The following is a 21,500-nucleotide window of genomic DNA, read 5'->3' as shown; positions in this document are numbered from 1 at the left end:
GTTGTAAGTGTTGCAATGTGGATCATATGGTTGCCTTTGTTGATTTCCTATATAATTGGCCTCTTCCCAATCACCTCCTTCAGTGCTTACTTCCTCTTGATCTTGTGTGTGTATTGCAGCCACTTGCTTTGTTTCTAATTTCCTGGTGAGCTCTGCTAGTTGCTTGGCAAACACCTTGTTTTGGGCTAAAATTGTATCAACATGGTTCAGCTCCATGACTCCCTTAGTGTTGTGTCTCTCTGAAGCATAGTAGTACTCATTCTCAGCCACTGTCTCAATCACTTCAATGGCTTCTTCCACAGTCTTTTTCCTGTTCAATGAACCTCCTGATGAATGGTCTACAGCCTTCCTTGATTCATAAGAAAGTCCATCATAGAAAATATGCAATTGCACCCAGTCATGGAACATGTCTGGTGGGCATTTCCTTGTCAAATCCTTGAATCTCTCCCATGCCTCGTAGAGAGTTTCACCATCTTGTTGTCTAAAAGTCTGAACCTCAGATCGAAGCCTATTGACCTTTTGTGGGGGGGTAGAAACGTGCCAGAAACTTGCTTTCCACCTCATCCCAGGTTGTTAGGCTCCCCCTTGGGAATGATTCCAGCCACTTAGCTGCCTTGTCCCTAAGTGAAAATGGGAACAAGAGCAGTTTATAGGTATCTTCCTGGACTCCATTGGACTTCACAGTGTCGCAAATTCTCAGGAATTTTGTGAGATGTTGGTTTGGATCTTCATTAGCACTCCCACCAAATGAACAATGATCCTCCACAAGTGATATTAGCTGTGGTTTGAGTTCAAAATTGTTGGCCTGAATGGGTGGTTTCTGAATGCTGCTACCACAATTCCCAGAGGTTGGGTTTATGTATGAACCAAGAACCCTCCTCTCAGGAATGGCATTGTTTCCATCAGCCCTCTCATGGTTGTGAACTTCTCTATCCATGTTGAGATCTAAAGCTTCCTCAAAATTGTCCTCAGATTCTCCTTCAGATTCCTCTTCTCTCAGTACTCTCTTCCCTCTTGCTTCCCTTCTAAGTCTATGAAGGGTCCTCTCTGATTCGGTATATGGAGGAGTTAATGTCTCTCCTCTCCTACCTGTCATACAAGAACACAGCATAGGCACCAGACAAGTGAAATACTCTTGGTTAATGGAAGAGTATGGTTAGAGCAGTTGAGGAATTAATTCAAATAGTTAGTGAGTCAGTGAGTTAGTTGCTTGAATTTAAAGGCATAAAGAAAGAAAACAAGTAACAGAGTGCAGAAGTTAAAATTCAACAAGTAACTTGAACTAAATTATCAAAACAAAAAAAAATGCTCAATCTAGTTAACTTCCAATTTGAGAATTGTCAATCGAAAACCAATCCCCGGCAACGGCGCCATAAACTTGATGTGCATAAACTTGATATGCTACGATTTAGGAAATTGCACGATCGGCAAAATTCCTTCCGGCAAGTGCACCGGTTATCGTCAAGTAAAAACTCACAATAGAGTGAGGTCGAATCCCACAAGGATTGGTTGAGTGAGCAATTCGGATTAGAAGTATGTTCTAGTTGAGCGGAATCAAGATTTAGATGAGAATTACGGAATGTAAAATTGCATGAATTAAAGAGCGAGAAGCTAAATTGCTAAAATTAAAAGGGATGGGGGTGATTGCATGAATTTAATTGCAGAATGTAAAGAGAAAGTGGTAAATCAGAAATGGGGAGTTCATTGGGTGTTAGGAGATATTGAGATCTCCGAATCAAAACAACTTTTATCCCTTCCTCAACCAATGCATTCATTGAATTTTGCTTGGCAATCTTATATGATTGGATCCCAATCCCTTGGCTCACCAATTCTCTCTAAAAACAAACAAATTCCCAATCCCTTGGTTTAAATGTTCATAAGAAGAGATGATGCTCGATCACTGATTATACCACACAGTTTCATGAACCACAATTTGGTAGGATTACATGTCACAATATCCATCCAAACCCCAATCCAATTCACTGTGGGAAAGCTTCTCTAGCATGAATCCTCCATTCCTTTCCCAAGGTTCCGAAGGATTCCAATTATGGGTAGTTTCTTTCCCAAGACAACTACCCAATGGAATTAGATCGAGAAGCTTTCTAACAAAATTCAAGAGAAAAGATTGAAGAAGAAGATAAAACTATTATTGATTCATTGAATTACAATAGAGCTCCCTAACCCAATGAAAGGGGTTTAGTGAGTCATAGCTCTGAATTCAATTACAAAACTAAAAGAAAATGATCCAAAGTTCCCCGTGTCCCAAAAAGTCCCCAACCAACTTAAATTCTATCCTATTTATACACTTTCTAAATTGAGCTTCTGTTGTGTTTCTTGGGCTTTGAGGCCTTTCCCTGATTTCCTTTTGCTTTGGGTTTATGGTCCATAATCCTGATGAGGCTGTGATCCAATTCTGTAACATTCATTGAGCAAACTTAGTGATAAACAAGTAATGACACAAGACTCAACAAATTGAAGCTCCAGACTCATCAATTCTTCAGGCCCAATCCCATAAACCATGATATTCAATTGGGTTTCATATCATAATACGTTTAAGTTAATGTTTGTGCTCAAACGCTAACTTAAACTTCAATATATTTGGCCCAGAAATCCTTTCAAAAAGTGGCGTTTAAGTTGAAGTTTAAGTTTTAGTTTAAGGTTAAACTGAAACTTAAACGTGGAAATGGAAGAAAGCAACCCAGGAGTGTGAAATGTCGAACACGTTTAAGCTTCAGTTTAAGGTTAAACTGAAGCTTAAACGTGGAAATGAAGAAAGCAACCCTGGAGGAGCAATTGGGTCGAACACGTTTAAGCTTCAGTTTAAGGTTAAACTGAAGCTTAAACGTGGAAATGAGAAAGCAACCCTGGAGGAGAGAAATAGTCGAACACGTTTAAGCTCCAGTTTAACCTTAAACTGGAGCTTAAACGTGGAAATGCTCCTGGTGCCTTTCTTACTTCTGGCGTTTAACTTCCAGTTTAAGGTTAAACTGGAGGTTAAACGCCAGTTCCAGCATTTCTTAGCCTTCATGATTCTGGCGTTTAAGCTCCAGTTTAGGCTTAAACTGGAACTTAAACGCCATTTCCAGCATTATATGGTTTGGTAGTTTAAGTTCCAGTTTAAGCTTAAACTGGAACTTAAACTCCACATGTGATATTCAAGCTTCCTTTATTGATTTTGTTGCTTCCTTGCCTAGCCTCTTCTTCCCTGAAATCATCCGAACAATTGCATCAAAGTCTTGCAAAATTTCATGAGAAATCTTCCATTCATAGCATTCAAGTAATATAACTAAAAACTCATGGAATTTGCATCAAAATCATACTGTTTGGATGGTTCATTGCTTTGTTATTCATTTAACCATTCTTGGTTACTTTAAGCTCAAGAAAATGCATAAAACAACTAAAACTAACAGAAAAATGCTAGTGAAACTAGCCTAAGATGCCTTGGCATCAGGGGCCACGTATCAGAATTTACAGAATGTGCCCCCAGCGAATTCTGAAGCCCTTTTTGGCCCAAATCCAAGTACAGACAGCATAGACCAGAGGTTATAAAGTGTGGGAATGCATCCATTCAAAGGGAGCTCGCATATTTTACCTTTCAATGATTTAGATTTAGTTGAGAGGGAGATCTTCTCTCTCTCTCTTTTAGGATTTAGGATTTCTTCTTGTTTTAAGAGTAACTCTGGATCCCAGGTTTAATGTTCTTTTATTTTAGTTTTACTTTTATCTATTTATTCCAACATTTGAATTGATTATTATAATTTGATCTAAGAATTCTTCCATGTTACAGACAGTTATTTGAATTAATGATATTTGAGGTATTTTCAGTTTATGATTGTTCCCTTTGATTTAAGTTACCATTGCTTCCCATCTAAGGATATTTTTATTATTCCAGCAATTTTACTTTTTCCCCTTTTGGTTCTGGTTAAGAATTTAGTAACTCAACAGTTATTAAACTCAACATAATTGATAATCGTTATCTTGCTAATTGAGCTGAACCTAAGTAATCCCAACCTTTTCTTAGGAAATAAATAGGATTCAAAGGTCAATTCAATTAGTCCCTTGACTTTCCTTGCCCTGGTATAGGTTGACCAAGTGGAATTAAGATACAACTTTCATTATTGTTGAGAGGGATAGCTAAGTTGGACTTCTAATTTCCCTTATCTTGCCAAAAGTTGTTTTACAGTTATTATTTATTTTTAATTGCCATTTAATTCACTCGTCATTTAAATTACTTGCTTCTCACCTTCTAAACCCCGATTATAACCTTTATAACCAATAATAAGAACATACTTCCTCGCAGTTCCTTGAGAAGACGACCCGATGTTTGAATACTCGGTTAAAAATTTCTAAGGGGTTTGTTACTTGTGACACCCAAAACGTTTGTACGAAGGGATTTTTGTCAGTTTAGAGACTATATCTACAACGCGACTGTTTTTATGACATTCTTTACCGGCAGAAATCCTAACGTCAGACTCCTTTGGGTAACTCATTGCTTTGAAAACATTAAATACCATCTTCTCTTCATGCAGTCTCAAGACTAACTCTCCCTTTTATACATCAATTATGGCCCCTGTTGTAGCTAAGAATGGTTGATGCCAGGGCATCTTGGCTAGTTTTACTAGCCATTTTTTGTATGCTTTTGGTTGGTTTCATACATTTTCTTAGGAAATAAGAAAGTATTTGGTTGAAAATGCATTCATACCATTATTCAAGTAAAAATTGTGAATTTTGAATGATTTCATGAGAATTATGCATGAATTGAATGATAAAATAGATGATGCATGATCTCATGAGTAAGAGCAAGACTTTGATGCACTTTATTTGATAAATTTCAGGTAACAAGAAGAAGAGAAGAGCCACGTTAGTGGCTACGTTAGTGCCACTAACGTGGCCATTAACGTGGAAGGAAGGAAAGTTTAATTTGCAATATTAGTGGTAAAGTTAACACCACTAACGTCTTCGAAGGTCATCTCAGCCCACGTTAGTTGCCCCGTTAGTGCCACTAACGTGGAAGAAGAGGAGAAGCCTCAACATTAGTGAGAAAGTTTATGGTATTAACGTGGAAGAAAGGAGGCAGTTGTGAAAGTTAGTGGAAAAAGTGAACGCCACTAACATTTGCGAAGCCAAGAGCACCCACGTTAGTGCCACTAACGTGGGCATTAACGTGGAACAAATGAGGCAGCTGTAAAAGTTAGTGAAAAAAGTAAACGCCACTAACATTTGCGAATCAAAGAAGGCCACGATAGTGCCACTAACATGGACACTAACGTGGGCAAAATCTCACCCGGCAGCCTGACCATGCCTTCTTCAAACAAAAATAACTTGAGCCACAAAACTCAAAATGAAGTGATTCCAGTGGCATTGGAAAGTAGGAATCCAGAGCTTTCCAAGCATATATGGCACTACATGGTGGATGCTAAATTTGAGGGTGAAAACCTACCCCGAAAGTGCAAAGATGAACATGGTATCAACCTGTAGTAAGGCCAGCTAACCTCTTCACCTTCCAAGAAGTGTAACTCGAGCTGTAGAGCTCCAAATGATACGCTTCCAAACACGTTGGAAAGTAGACATCCAGGGCTTTCCAGCAATATATCATAGTATGGGGGTGCACATTAAGTTTGAGCTCCAGAACCTGGCAATATTAATCCCCTGAACGCGGACGTTATTGGCACTCACTTTTTCCAATAACGCCAGCGACTATGCCAACGACCTTGTCCACATCAAAGGAGCATAACTTGAGTTACAGAGATCCAATTGAGGTGATTTCAGTTGTGTTAGAAAGTTGACATTCAGAGCTTTCCAACGATATATAATACTCTATTGTGGGCATGAAATTGAAGCACAAACTAGAGGCATCTTTTAAGCCCAAAAAACACCAACTGGGTAGCAAGTGTGACGTTAGCCACACTAACTTCAGCACTAACGCCACACTTGTAGCGTTCGTGTGGCTAACGGTAGCACTAACGATTAGCACCTGGACCTCAACTTGATTCACTTCTCTTTCAAGGACTACCCAACCACAAGGAAGCAACCCCACAAGTGTCAACCAATCAAGGTCACAAGAAGCATCTAGAATAGGAATTTTCATTTAATTGTAATTTACTTTTAGTTTCATTTCATTTTGTAATTTAGGAGAGCCTATATAAAGGCCTTAGTTTTAACATTCAATTCATCCGGGGATTGGAGGGGGGATTCTATATTGGGGTCTTCGGACTCCCTCCCCTCACACATTTTTCTTTATCTTTCCTTAGTAGTAGTTCATTTTATAGTTTGTAATTTTCCAATTATGAATGTTAAAGTCTCAATTTCAGTTTTAATCTTCATCTTTATTTTTTTGCATTTCTTTTCTTTTCTGTTTTGGTAGAGCAATGAACAACTAACTCTTTTCATTGGGTTAGAGAGCTCTGTTACAATTCAATGGATTAATTTGTTTTTATCATTCATCTTCCTCTTTCTTTTCTCTTGATTTTACTAGAAAGCTTTCGATCTTAAATCAATTGGTTAGTTGTCTTGGAAAAGAAACTCTCTATAATTGGATCTCCTCTGAGCCTTGGAAAAGGGATGAGGAGATCATGCTAGAATTGCTTTCTCATGTTGGACCAAATTGGGGTTTGGATGGATATAGTGACATATAATCCTACCAACACTTTGATTTGGAAATACATGTGGTATAATCAGTGACCATACTTCATCTCTTCCCTTGAGCAATTAAATCAAGGAATTAGGCAATTGTTCAAGCTTAGAGAGATTGGGTTGCCAAGGAATTGGGATCCAATCACTTAAGATTGCCAAGGAGATCAATGAATGCATTGATTGAGGAAGAGATGAAAGCAATTGATCTGGAGATTACAATATCTCTCTATCCCAATGCTTTCTTTTCTTTTTATTTTTAGTTATTACTTTCTTGTTATTTTACATTCCTGTCATTCTTCTTCCTGCACTTTATTGCTTTTCTTTTCTTTTCTGTCAATTTACAATTCCTGCTGTTTATCACTCCAATATGATTTGTCTAACTAGGATAATCAATTAACCATTGATTGCTTAGTCCGTTAATCCCTGTGGATTCAACCTCACTCTATTATGAGTTTTTACTTGACGACAATTCGGTATACTTGCCAATGGGAGATTTGCTGAGAGACAAGTTTCCGTGCATCAAGTTTATGGCGCTGTTGCCGGGGATTAATTGTGATTAACAAACTATCGGTTGATTGATTTACTAGATTAGATACTTTTCTTTTGTCTTTGTTTTCTTTTGTTTCTTATTTTCTTTTGCTAACTAATTGTTTGTGATATTGCCTCACTAAGAATCCCTCATTTATTACAATGGAGATCCCAATTTCTTTTGGTGATTATTGTTTGAGACAGAGCTTTTTGCAGGAAAGAAAGGAGCATCCATCATATTTTAGTCAATCAAATTTCATGGGAAACTCTCCACCACCACAGAATGATTCACACTACTATGCTCATGGTGGGTGGGAGTATCAAGAACATGAAATGGGGTACTTTCCAGAGCCACAAAATGGTCCATATTTTGGTAAAATTGATCACTACTCAAGTTGTGGCTGGGAAGATCAAAATCAAAGATATTTCACTCATTCATACCCCATTCATCAAGAGCCGTCACCTCTCAATTATCCAACCTCACCTCCAAGTTTTACATGCCTAAATTCTTCATCACTTGAGTATACCTCAGCACAAAATTCTGTCCCAAATCCATACAATTCATTTCACCATCCACAAAACTCAATCCATTACCCACAAGAGTCATACCACTTTCAAAACACACAACCACAAAACAACCAATTCCATTCACAAGCCAATCCAGACCAACCATTACAACCTACCCAACTCCTTTAGATAGACTTGCTAGGATGGAACTCATCATTGAAGAACTCAAAAAAAGTAGAGAAGAAGAGAGACTCGCTAGGATAGAACTCCTCCTTGAAGAAATGATAAAGACAAACGAAGAGGAGAAAATAGCAAAAAGAGACCATGAAGAAAAATTGAGACAGAATGCACAACTCTATTCTAAAGAACAATTCATTGAAGAGCTGAAATTACAAAGAGAAACCACTTCACTCTCTCCAGAAATAGAGGAGTTCATTCAAAGGTCAAGAACAAGGGAAGAATCAGAAGAACAAGAAAAAGAGGCAGCCATACCAAGTGAGATTCATATGAAGAAGGAGGAGGTTGTGAGAATATATAAGCCCAAAGCTCCATACCCACAGAGGCTACTAAGGGTGACAAAGGAACATGCAAACTCACTCCCAAAAGGCTCAATGCAACATCATGCAGAAGAAAGGGAGGAAGTCAATCAAGGGAGTCCACACTACTCCAATAAAATAGAGAGTTGCATAAAGGATGAGTTCATTGAACCACCAATTCAAGAAGCTCTTGATGAAGATGATGCTCCAACCATCATAAAACACCCAAGTACTGAAATCAAGATGGTGAAGGCAATCAACATGAGCACTAAAATGAGGATGGTGACCAAGAAAAGAAGGACAATATCCATGAAGAAGAAAAGGTCAACCAAAAGCCATCCCACCCCTACCCCAACAAGCAAGTTTACTCAGGCTAACAACAAAAGAAAGCTTGCTGGGGAGAGGCACTCAAAACAAGGAGCATTAACTGGCTCCTCTTTCCTCTTGAGGTCATTCCTCTTAACAAACTGGAAGAAGAGGAAGAAATTCATGAACAACAGGTCAAGCTAATGACATTAAAAGAGCGCTTGTTGGGAGGCAACCCAACCATAGGTAACATTTTCTTTCCTTGCTTAGTTTACTTTCAATAATTTGACATATGATTGCATTCTAAGTTTGGTGTTTCCATGCAACAATTTGATTTTCAATCTTCATTGGGTACTTGCAACATTCTAAATTGAGAGTGTCACACTAAGTTTGGTGTTGCCACTTATCTTTCATGCAAGGTACCAAGCACACCACTTATTAATGCAATCAAAATGTCTCTGTTTGTATCTCTTATGCCTTTATTGTATCCTTATTCTTGGTTGCTGAAACACATGCATACTCACACTTCATTCTAAGACATTCATGATCCATCATAGACCCCATCACTACTGTTTTAATTGTTGCTTGAGTATAAGCAATCATTCTAAGTCTGCTATGGGAAGGGGAAGAATAGGAGGAAAATGACAACAACAATGAAGATGAACTACAAGGTGGTAAAGTTCCTTTTTTCCTCTTACTTATTTCCAGCACTTTAAATTGCATGATTGTCTTCTATTTTCTTTGTATGCATGTGTGATTACTCCTTGTGAATAAGCATAATTTGATATTTGATTTGTAACATGTTGCTATGATATCATGATTATCATCTTGAATTTTACTTGCACCCAATATCTTTAAGAATGCAACAAAGAAATCATTCTTTTGGAAGGAAAATGTTGAAGAATTTTATAAATCTTGGGGCAAGCAAAAGATTAAGAGGAGTGGAGGTTCTGATTGTATGATTGTGTATTGAGGTTGCATGTTTGTGAAAACTTGCATGGGAGCTCATAGACAGGAATTAAAATTTAGAGAAGTATTATGGAATTTCTCAAACATCTATTGATCCAAGAAGCAGCAATAAAAGAAAAAAAAAGAAAAAGAAAAACAAAGAACAAGCCCAAGGCTCTGAGCATCAATTACTAGGAAGAAAAAGAAAGAAACAAGAACTCAAAGAGTTATTGTCCTAGTTAAATGCTTGTGGTGGATTTGTGTCAAAGAGAGAGGCTTGAGCAAGTATATCCTAAGGGGTGCTTCAACACCTAATACCTTAGACCACCTGGTTTGGGAGTATTGCTTGAAAGCTTATCTTAAAAAGCCACTTTGAGACATGATACCTAGAGTCGAGGCCAAGATACAAAAAGAAAAGAAAAATGCTAGAAAATAAGTGCTGCTTCAAAGGTGACAATCTATAAAGAGGATTCCATAATATCATTTGAATGAAAGTCCTAAGATCTAAGACTTTCAAAATGTAAGGACTAATGAGCACTGGAATCCTTGCATAAGCATACAAATTAGAGTTAACCCCACTGTCACTTATTCACTTCACCCACTAAGGCATCATAAGCAATTCTTCAATACATTCCAATTAAGAGAATTCTTTGTGCATAGTTCTTTTCTTGCTTGGGGCAAGCAAGATTTAAGTTTGGTGTTGTGATGGCAAGGCATCTTGGCTAGTTTTACTAGCCATTTTTTGTATGCTTTAGGTTGGTTTCATGCATTTTTTTAGGAAATAAGAAAGTATTTGGTTGAAAATGCATTCATACCATGATTCAAGCAAACATTGTGAATTTTGAATGATTTCATGAGAATTATGCATGAATTGAATGATAAAATGGATGATGCATGATCTCATTAGTAAGAGCAAGACTTTGATGCACTTTGTTTGATTGATTTCAGGTAATAAGAAGAAGAGAAGAGCCACGTTAGTGGCTACGTTAGTGCCACTAACGTGGCCATTAACGGGGATGGAAGGAAAGTTTGCAATGTTAGTGGTAAAGTTAACACCACTAACGTCTTCGAAGGTCATCTCAGTCCACGTTAGTTGCCCCGTTAGCGCCACTAATGTGGGCACTAACATGGAAGAAGAGGAGAAGCCTCAACGTTAGTGAGAAAGTTAATGGTATTAACATGGAAGAAAGGAGGCAGCTGTAAAAGTTAGTGGAAAAAGTGAACGCCACTAACGTTTGCGAAGCCAAGAACACCCATGTTAGTGCCACTAACGTGGGCATTAACGTGGAAAAAGTGAACGCCACTGACGTTTACGAAGCAAAGAAGGCCACATTAGTGCCACTAACGTGGACACTAACGTGGGCAAAATCTCACTCGGCAGCCTGACCATGCCTTCTTCAAATAAGAATAACTTGAGCCAAAAAACTCCAAATGAAGTGATTCCAGTGGAATTGGAAAGTAGGAATCCAGAGCTTTCCAAGCATATATGGCACTACATGGTGGACACTAAATTTGAGGGAGAAAACCTGCGTCGAAGGTGCAAAGATGAACATGGTATCAACTTGTAGTAAGGCCAGCTGACCTCTTCACCTTCCATGAAGTGTAACTCGAGCTGTCGAGCTCCAAATGATGTGCTTTTAAAAGCGTTGGAAAGTAGACATCCAGGGCTTTCCAACAATATATCATAGTATGGGGTGCACATTAAGGTTGAGCTCCAGAACCTGGCAATATTAATCCCCTTAATGTAGACGTTATTGGCACTCACTTTTTCCAATAACGCCAGCGACTATGCCAACGACCTTGTCCACATCAAAGGAGCATAACTTGAGTTACAGAGATCCAATTGAGGTGATTTCAGTTGTGTTAGAAAGCTGACATTCAGAACTTTCCAACGATATATAATACGCTATAGTGGGCATGAAATTGGAGCACAAACTAGAGGCATCATTTAAGCCCTAAAAACACCAACTGGGTAGCAAGTGTGACGTTAGCCACACTAACTTCAGCACTAACGCCACACTTGTAGCGTTAGTGTGGCTAAAGGTAGCACTAACGATTAGCACCTGGACCTCAACTTGATTCACTTCTCTTTCATGGACCACCCAACCATAAGGAAGCAAGCTCACAAGTGTCAACCAATCAAGGTCACAAGAAGCATCTAGAATAGGAATTTTTATTTCATTGTAATTTACTTTTAGTTTCATTTCATTTTGTAATTTAGGAGAGCCTATATAAAGGCCTTAGTTTTAACATTCAATTCATCTGGGGATTGGAGGGGGGATTCTTTATTGGGGACTTCGGACTCCCTTTCCTCACACACTTTTCTTTATTTTTCTTTCCTTAGTAGTAGTTCATTTTATAGTTTGTAATTTTCCAATTATGAATGTTGAAGTCTCAATTTCAGTTTTAATCTTCATCTTTATTTTTTTGCACTTCTTTTTTTTTCTATTTTGGTAGAGCAATGAACAACTAACTCTTTTTATTGGGTTAGAGAGCTCTGTTACAATTCAATGGATTAATTTGTTTTTATCATTCATCTTCCTCTTTCTTTTCTCTTGATTTTACTAGAAAGCTTTCGATCTTAAATCAATTGGTTCGTTGTCTTGGAAAAGAGACTCTCCATAATTGGATCTCCTCTGAGCCTTGGAAAAGGGATGAGGAGATCATGCTAGAATTTCTTTCGCATGTTGGACCAAATTGGGGTTTGGATGGATATAGTGACATATAATCTTACCAACACTTTGATTTGGAAATACATGTGTTATAATTAGTGACCATACTTCATCTCTTCCCATGAGCAATTAAATCAAGGAATTGGGTAATTGTTCAAGCTTAGAGAGATTGGGTTGCCAAGGAATTGGGATCCAATCACTTAAGATTGCCAAGGAGATCAATGAATGCATTGATTGAGGAAGAGATGAAAGTAATTGATCTGGAGATTACAATATCTCTCTATCCCAATGCTTTCTTTTCTTTTTACTTTTAGTTATTACTTTCTTGTTATTTTACATTCCTGTCATTCTTCTTCCTACACTTTATTGCTTTTTTTTTCTTTTCTATCAATTTACAATTCATGCTATTTATCACTCCAATTTGATTTGTCTAACTAGGATAATCAATTAACCATTGATTGCTTAATCCGTTAAGGGAGATTTATTGGATTCAACCTCACTCTATTGTGAATTTTTACTTGACGACAATTCGGTATACTTGCCGAAGGGAGATTTATTGAGATGCAAGTTTTCGTGCATCAATGGTCTTCCCAATATGATTGATGCATTGGACTCTTCCTCCATGTCAAGCACAACAAAGTCTTCTGGGAATATAAATTCTCCCACTTTCACCAATAAGTCCTCCACTACCCCATGAGAAAATTTTAATGTTCTATTAGCTAATTGAAGAGCCATTCTTGTTGGTTTGGCCTCTTCAATTCTCATTCTCTTCATCATGGTTAAGGACATAAGGTTGATGCTAGCTCCCAGATCACATAATGCCTTTTCAATGTTGATATCTCCTATAATGCAGGGAAGCTCCCAGGGTCCTTCATCTTTTGGGGTAGCTTCTTTTGTATGATAGCATTACATTCCTCTGTAAGCACTACAGTTTCCTTTTCTCCCCAATTTCTTTTCCTTGTCATGAGCTCCTTTAGAAACTTGGCATAGAGTGGCATTTGCTCTAATGCCTCAGCAAAAGTTATGTTGATTTGAAGCTTCATAAAGATCTCCAAGAATCTAGAAAATTGGCTGTCCTTCCCATCTTTTCTCAGCCTTTGTGGGTAGGGTACTTTCGATACATATGACTTTAAGACTTATTTTGTTGGATTTAGTTCGGGTGTCTCTTCTTCCTTCATTCTTCCTAGATCAATTGTAGCTTTTTCTCCTTGCAATTTGTGGTTTGAGGGAGCCTCTTCCACCACCTTTCCACTTCTTAGTTTGATAGCTTTGCATTCCCCTCTTGGGTTGGCCATAGTATCGCTTGGAAATATGTGTGTGGGCATTGGTATCTGTTTGGATAAACTCCCTAGTTGTGCTTCCAGTTTTGGAATTGCTGCCCTTTAGTTCCTTATGTTGGATCTGGCCTCCTCTTAGATTGAGTCTATCTTTTTCTCAGCTTGCAATTACCTCTTTGCAATAGTGGCAATACTCCCTGTCAATTGTGCCATAGCAGCTTCTAATCTTGCAAAGTTGTTGCTGATATCACATGGTTATGGGGCTGAGGATGCTACATCTCATGAGTGGTTATTGTATGGTTGTTGGGTTGGGTGGTAGGATGCATTTTGTGAGTTGTGGTAGGGTCTATTATTGCTTGATTGGTGGTTGGAATTGTGATTGTATTGGTTAGAGTGGTATAGTTTGTGATCATGGTTGTGGTTTTGTTGGTTTTTCCACCCAAAATTTGGGTGGTTCTTCCAACCTGGGTTATATGTTTGGGCATTGGGGTCATATGGTGGCCTGGAGGAATTGTTCACATAGTTGGCTTGCTCCTATTCACATTCAACTTCTGGGGTATCTTCTTCTTGTGGAGGTGCTTGAGCTTGGACAGCTAAGACTTGGTTCTTCTTCATCTGCTTGGTTAGAGCTGCTAGTTGAGCTGTGATCACCTTGTTTTGAGCCAGTAGAGCATCCATGGAGTTGAGCTCCATCGCTCCCCTTCTTGGGTTTCTATCAGAGGCATAGAAGTACTCATTGTTGACCACAGTTTCTATGATGTCTATGGCCTCCTCAATTGTATTCTTCTTGTTGAATGAGCCTCCTGAAGAGTAATCTAAAGCCTTCTTGGATTCTTGTGTCAACCCTTCATAGAAGATATGCAATTGTACCCATTGAACATGTCCGTAGGATATTTTCTTGTTAAGTCCTTAAATCTCTCCCATGCCTCATAGAAAGTTTTTCCATCTTGTTGTCTAAAGGTTTACACCTCAGCTCTCAATCTATTAACTCTTTAGGGGGTAGAATCTTGCCAAGAACTTGTTTACTACTTCTTCCCAAGTTGTCAAACTCTCCTTAGGAAATGATTCTAACCACTTCGATGCCATATCCCTGAGAGAAAAGGGAAACAATAACAGCTTATATGTATCCGGACACCATTAGCCTTCACTACATCACAGATCCTCAAGAATGTGGTTAAATGTTGGTTGGGATCTTTCTGTGCACTTCCTCCAAATGAGCAATTGTTTTGAACAAGGGTGATGAATTGAGGTTTTAACTTGAAATTGTTAGCATGAATGGTTGGTTTTAGGATGCTACTTCCACAGTTTCCTAGATTTGGGGTAATGTAAGAGTCTAGAACTCTTCTCTCCTGCCCAACATGGTTACAAGCACCTTCCCTAACATGATTATGTATTTCCTCCTCCGTAGTAACATCCAGATCTTCTTTTACTACTTCCTCTCCAACTATTCCCTTGCCTCTTGCTTCCCTCCTTAGTCTAATGAAGGTCCTCTCAAGTTCACTATCAAAAGAGGATGAAGTTTCTCCTCTTCTACCTGTCATACATTCAGCAACAAACAAGCAAAAGACAAGTGAAGGAATCACTCTTGTTAAGATTTATGGTTAAATTGATTGGTGCAATTAATCGAACACATAGTGGATTAGTACGTTAGGATGGAAATATATACAGTGAACAATGAAAATTAAAATGCTAAAGGAAAAGAAAATAGGAAACTAAGTTTAGAGGAATTCACAAGGTAAACAAAAATGCTTAATCTAACTACCTATCAATTTAGTCATTGTCAAATTCAAACCATTCCCCGGCAATGGTGCCATAAAACTTGATGACCGGAATTCACTCCCCATATAAAATGAATCCGTTCTTTGGCAAGTGCACCAAATATCGTCAAATAATAACCCACTAGGAGTGGGGTTGAATCCCACAGAGATTGGTAGATTTGAGCAATTTTAATCAATGGGTGAATTAGTCAAGCTAAACAATAGAGATTGTAAGTGCAGAATTCTACATAAACAGAAATGTAAATGACTTAAAGGTAAAGAAAAGCAATAAAGTGCAGAAAGGTAAATGACAAGAATGTAAAGTGCTAAAACATAAATGACTGAATAGTAAATGGGGAATGGAGAATAGCAGAAATTAAAGAAAGCTATAAAGAATAGGGAAGATAAGGATAGGGGAAATTCATTGGGATTAGGAGATGTTGCTCTCTTTGGATTAAATCTAAATCATCTCATATTCAATCATGCAACTCATTGACCTCTTGGCAATCATGATTTATTGAACCCCAATCCCTCGGTGATTCAATCTCTCAAATCTTGATAATCAGCCAATTCCTTGGTCTAATTACTCATGAAGAGAGATATGCTTGGTCCCTGATTATATCACACATTCTCATAGATCCAAATAGTGGGTGGATTATATATCACCATATCCAATCCCGAAACCCAGATCTACTCAAGTGTGAGAAGGGATTTCAAGCATGGTTTCATGTTTCCTTTTCCAAGGTTTCCATGAAACCCATTTTGCATTCAACCTCTTTCCTAAGATGATTGAACACTAGCATGAAGAACAAAATTCCTTCTAGAAAATCAAAGGGAAGATGAAGAGAAGAAGAAATTCACTATCATTAATCCATTAAGTACAACAGAGCTCCCTCTCCCAATGAGAGGGAGTTTAGCTACTCATAGCTTAGAGAAAAGTACAAGAAATGGAGAAGATGAAGTGTAGAAGTAAAAGTAAAGCTAACTATCAATCCAACTTTCTAATCCACTTGCCAACCCCCCTTTTCAGTACTTCTAAGGGTTATTTATACTACTCCTATTACTAGAATTAAGAAAATACAAAAGAGAAAAGAAAACTACAACTGAAAGGAAAAGGAAAACTCATAAAATGAACCATGTTCCTGGCATGTGATTGCCGTTTGAGTGGCGTGCCACGCCTAGCTTCTTAGCTTGGCTTAGCGTGCCACACCCGGCTTCCTAAGTGGTACGCTTGATGCGTGATATTTTGTCAGTATAGAATTTTACCAATAAATTCCGGTCGTGAGTATAGTCTAAACCAACAAGCTATAATGCATCAAACGTAGAAAATGTGTGTTGGTACACGAAATCGTGATTCACACTTTTCACACAACTCCGTGCAGCTGACCAGCAAGTGCACTGGGTCGTCCAAGTAATACCTTACGTGAGTAAGGGTCGATCCCACGGAGATTGTCGGCTTGAAGCAAGATATGGTCATCTTGTAAATCTCAGTCAGGCGAATTAAAATGGTTTTGAGATATTGATAATTAAAATATAATTAAAACAGAAAATAAGATAGAAATACTTATGTAATTCATTGATAGGATTTCAGATAAGCGTATGGAGATGCTTGTTACTTCTAAATCTCTGCTTTCCTATTGCCTTCATCCAATCATTCATACTCCTTTCTATGGCAAGCTGTGTGTTGGGGGATCACCGTTGTCAATGGTTACCGTCCGTCCTCTTAGTGAAAATAGTCCGGCTGCGCTGTCACCGCAGGGCTAATCATCTGTCGGTTCTCACTCATGTTGGAATAGGATCCATTGATCCTTTTGCGTCTATCAGTACGCCCAACACTCGCGAGTTTGAAGCTCGTCATAGTCATGCCATCCCAGATCCTACTCGGAATACCACAGACAAGGTTTAGACTTTCCGGATCTCAAGAATGCTGCCAATTGATTCTAGCTTATACCACAAAGACTCTGATCTCATGGAATGGAGGGCTCTGTTGTCAGGAGAGGCAACCATGCGTCGTGAACTAGGAGGTTAAGAGATACACACTCAAGCTATTGCAGATAGAACGGAAGTGGTTGTCAGGCACGCGTTCATAAGTGAGAATGATGATGAGTGTCACGGATCATCACATTCATCAGGTTGAAGTGCGAGTGAATATCATAGAGAAGAAGTAGGCATGAATTGAATAGAAAAATAGTAGTAATTGCATTAATTCATGAAGAACAGTAGAGCTCCACACCTTAATCTATGGGGTGTAGAAACTCCACCGTTGAAAATACAAAAGTGATGAAGGTCCAGGCATGGCCGAATGGCCAGCCCCCTAAACGTGATCAAGAGATCAAAAGTGATACAAAGATAGTCTCAAAAATGATCCCCAGATGAAAATATAATAGCAAAAGGTCCTATTTATAGAAAACTAGTAACCTAGGGTTTACAAAAATGAGTAAGTGATGCAGAAATCCACTTCTGGGCCCACTTGGTATGTGCTTGGGTTGAGCATTGAAGCTTTCACATGTAGAGACTTTTCTTGGAGTTAAATGCCAACTCTGGTGCCAGTTTGGGTGTTTAACTCCAGCTTTTATGCCAGTTCTGGCGTTTAACGCCAGAATAGGGTAGAAAGTTGCATTTAAACGCCATTTTGCATTATCAAAACTCGGGCAAAGTATGGACTATTATATATTGCTGGAAAGCTCAGGATGTCTACTTTCCAACACAATTGAGAGCGTGCCAATTGGGCTTCTGTAGCTCTAGAAAATCCACTTCGAGTGCAGGGAGGTCAGAATCCAACAGCATCTGCAGTCCTTTTTCAGCCTCTGAATCAGATTTTTGCTCAGGTCCCTCAATTTCAGCCAGAAAATACCTAAAATCATAGAAAAATACACAAACTCATAGTAAAGTCCAGAAATGTGATTTTTATTTAAAAACTAATAAAAATATAATAAAAAATAACTAAAACAAATTAAAAACTACCTAAAAACAATGCCAAAAAGCGTATAAATTATCCGCTCATCATGTGTCCACTATTCAAAATCAATAATTGAGAGTATTAGTCCCGAGTCATTCTCCTTAGGAGTTGCCTTAAGATGCACATCTTTGGTTAGGAGTTCTCTTGGTGTTTTGAGATTGGATACGAGAAATGCAAATAGACTTGAATTAAAACAATGAACAAGTAACAATGAGACTAAGGGACACAAGTGAGAATTGGCTAGGGGTGAGAATTGGAATTCCTATCCTCGTTGCCTCCATCAATTGTGATAAGAATTGGTTATTGCTCCACTTAGTTAACCTCTAACTATGAAGGAAAGTCAAGCGGAGGTAATCAATTTGAGTCCACAAGTCCTAGTCAAATCCTAAGGAAAGACTAGAGTTAGTGTCATTCAAATCAATTAGCAATTTCCAATTATTAATCAACAAAACGCTTTGACAATTCAAGTGTTTCCAATTACCCAACCCCCAAGCCAAGAGTGAAGATCTACTCTATAACTATAGTAGACATTTTCTCAAGCAATGATAAACCCCATTTTTAGGGTTTATCTTGTGTTGAATTTAGAGGGTTTTGTCAACTTGTGTTGACTTTCCTTCATAGTTAGAGGTTAACTAAGTCGGAGCAGTAAACAATTCTCATGTCACAATTGATGACGATAATTAGGATAGGACTTCTAATTCTCATACCTTCCCAAGAGCTTCCTTAATTGTTAGTTTACTTCTTTTGCCATTTACATTTCTTGTTTCATATCTCAAAAACCCCAAAAGATACTTCATAGCCAATAATTGAACACTTCATTACAATTTCTAGGTAGAACGACCCGAGGTTTGAATACTTCGATTATTTTTATAGGGGTTTGTACTTGTGACAACCAAATGTTTGATGTGAGGAATTGTTTGTTGGTTTAGAACTATGCTTACAACGAGATTTCTTTAAGAAATTATTTACCAACGACAATTTCTCTCTCATCAAGCACTTAGTGAGCAATAATGCAAGACATTGTGAAATTGAGAAGAGGATTCAAAATTAGAGCTATGTACTACAAGCAATCAACAACCATAAAGCAATTAACAACAATGAACATGAAATTCCTCAATGCATTAATAGAAATCAAAGTAACAAGATCCAAATCCAAGATCTACAATGCTAGAGTAACAAGAACACTAAAATGAGAGTAGAAGAATGAGATCTACAAATTAGAACAATGTAAAATTGAATTAAAATCATATATAACCAAAGGATCCAAGTGAAATTGAAAATGAGAAAGCCAAAACCAAGAGAGAAGTTGGAGTTTCTCTCTCTAAAAACATAAACTCCAAAAACTAGCTAAGAAAGTGTGTAATGTGTGAATCCCCTTCATGTCTTAGTCCCTTAGGTCTTTTTCCCTCTAGAATTCAACTCAAACTGGGCCTGGAGCTCCCCTAAAATTTTCAGCCACAATTTCATTAAAGAAGTCATGTGCCGAGCGTCACGCGTACGCATGGGTCACGAGTACGCGTCATCTGGGTTTTTGCGATCCACGCGTACGCGTCAAACGTGTGTATGCATCGATGAGATTTCTGCCCAGCCACGCGAAGGCGTCACTTTCGCGTGCCAATCCCAGGTCCAAGCTCTGATGCCAGGGCATTTTGGCCAGTTTAACTGACCTTTTCTTTACTGTTTTTAAGGTAGTTTCATGCATTTTCTTAAAAAATAAGCTAGTTTTGGGTAGATATTAACTTACATCTTGATTCAAGCATACATTGTGCACTTTACATGATTTCATGAGAATTTTGCATGAATTATATGATAAATTGGATGATGCATGATCCCATGATTAAGAGCAAGACTTTGATGCACTTTGTTTGATTGATTTCAGGCCAAAAGAAGAAGAGAAGAGCCACGTTAGTAGCTACGTTAGTTACACTAACGTGGGCACTAACGTGGAAGGAAGGAAAGCCACAACGTTAGTGAGAGAAAAGTTAGTGGCATTAACTTTGAAGAAAGGAAATGGAGCCAATGTTAGTGACACTTAACATTATCACTAACGTTGGACCAAGCTCATAAGTGGCCACGTTAGTTGCCACGTTAACTTAGTTAACGTGGCCTCTAACGTTAAGAAGTAAAGGGGAAGCCAGCGTTAGTGACATTCAACTTTATCACTAACGTTGGCCAAGTCACAATAAGCCACGTTAACTCCCACGTTAACCTAGTTAACGTGGAAGCTAACGTGAAGAAACAAGGTGGTCGACAACGTTAGTGACACCAAACATTGTCACTAACGTTGGAAGGAACCCACACAAGCCCCAATAAGCCACGTTAACTCCCACGTTAACCTAGTTAACGTGGAAGCTAACGTGAAGAAGGGAGGTGATCGCCAACGTTAGTGACACCCAACATTGTCACTAACGTTGGAATGAGCCAAACAAGCCACTATGAGCCACGTTAACTCCCACGTTAACTTAGTTAACGTGGAAGTTAACGTGGGCAAAAGTCCCACCTGACAGCCTGACCATGCCTTCTTCAAACACGCATAACTTGAGCCACAAAGCTCCAAATGAGGTGATTCCAGTGGCATTGGAAAGTAGGATTCCAGAGCTTTCCAAGCATATATGGCGCTACATGGTTGACACTAAATTTGAGGGAGAAAACCTGCCCCGAAAGTGCAATGATGAACATGGTATCAACCTGTATTAAGGCCAACTGACCTCTTCACCTTCCAAGAAGTATAACTCGAGTTGTAGAGCTCCAAATGATGCGCTTCCAAAGGCATTGGAAAGTAGACACCCAGGATTTCCAACAATATATAATAGTATGGGGTGGACACTAAGTTTGAGCTTCAGAAACTGGCAATAATAAAGCCTTGATCGCTAGCGTTAATGGCACTCAAGTTTTCCATTAACGCTAGCAACTATGCCAGCAACCATGTCCACTTCAAAGGGGCATAACTTGAGCTACAGAGGTCCAATTGAGGTGATTTCAGTTGCGTTAGAAAGCTGACATTCAGAGCTTTCCAACGATATATAATACTCTATATTAGGCATGAAATTGGAGCACAAACAAGAGGCATATTTTAAGCCCCAAAAACACCAACTGGGCAGCAAGTGCAACGTTAGCCACAATAACTTTAACACTAACGCCACACTTGTAACGTTAGAGTGGCTAACTTTAGCACTAACTTTAGCACCTGGACCTCAACTTGACTCACTCTCTCTCAAGTCCACTTCAAAGCTCAAGCAAGTAAGCCCATAATTGTCAACCAATCAAGTCCATAAGAAGCATCTAGAATAGGAATTTTCATTTAATTGTAATTTGCTTTTAATTTCATTTTGTAATTTAGGAGAGCCTATATAAAGGCCTTAGTTTTTACATTGAAA

At 38.5% G+C, this 21,500-nt stretch overlaps 2 non-coding genes across 2 annotated transcripts; both read left to right on the top strand.

The window, feature by feature from the left end:
- Positions 1–406: 406 nt before the first annotated feature.
- Positions 407–510, top strand: LOC112787159 (small nucleolar RNA R71). The gene has a single exon (XR_003194588.1). It is a non-coding gene; the product is annotated as a small nucleolar RNA R71 (small nucleolar RNA).
- Positions 511–14,284: 13,774 nt separating this feature from the next.
- Positions 14,285–14,390, top strand: LOC112788164 (small nucleolar RNA R71). The gene has a single exon (XR_003195540.1). It is a non-coding gene; the product is annotated as a small nucleolar RNA R71 (small nucleolar RNA).
- Positions 14,391–21,500: the final 7,110 nt, after the last annotated feature.

Source organism: Arachis hypogaea, chromosome 20 (genome assembly GCF_003086295.3).
Source record: "Arachis hypogaea cultivar Tifrunner chromosome 20, arahy.Tifrunner.gnm2.J5K5, whole genome shotgun sequence".
Classification (NCBI taxonomy): domain Eukaryota; kingdom Viridiplantae; phylum Streptophyta; class Magnoliopsida; order Fabales; family Fabaceae; genus Arachis; species Arachis hypogaea.
This window is presented reverse-complemented; position numbering and strand designations above follow the sequence as displayed.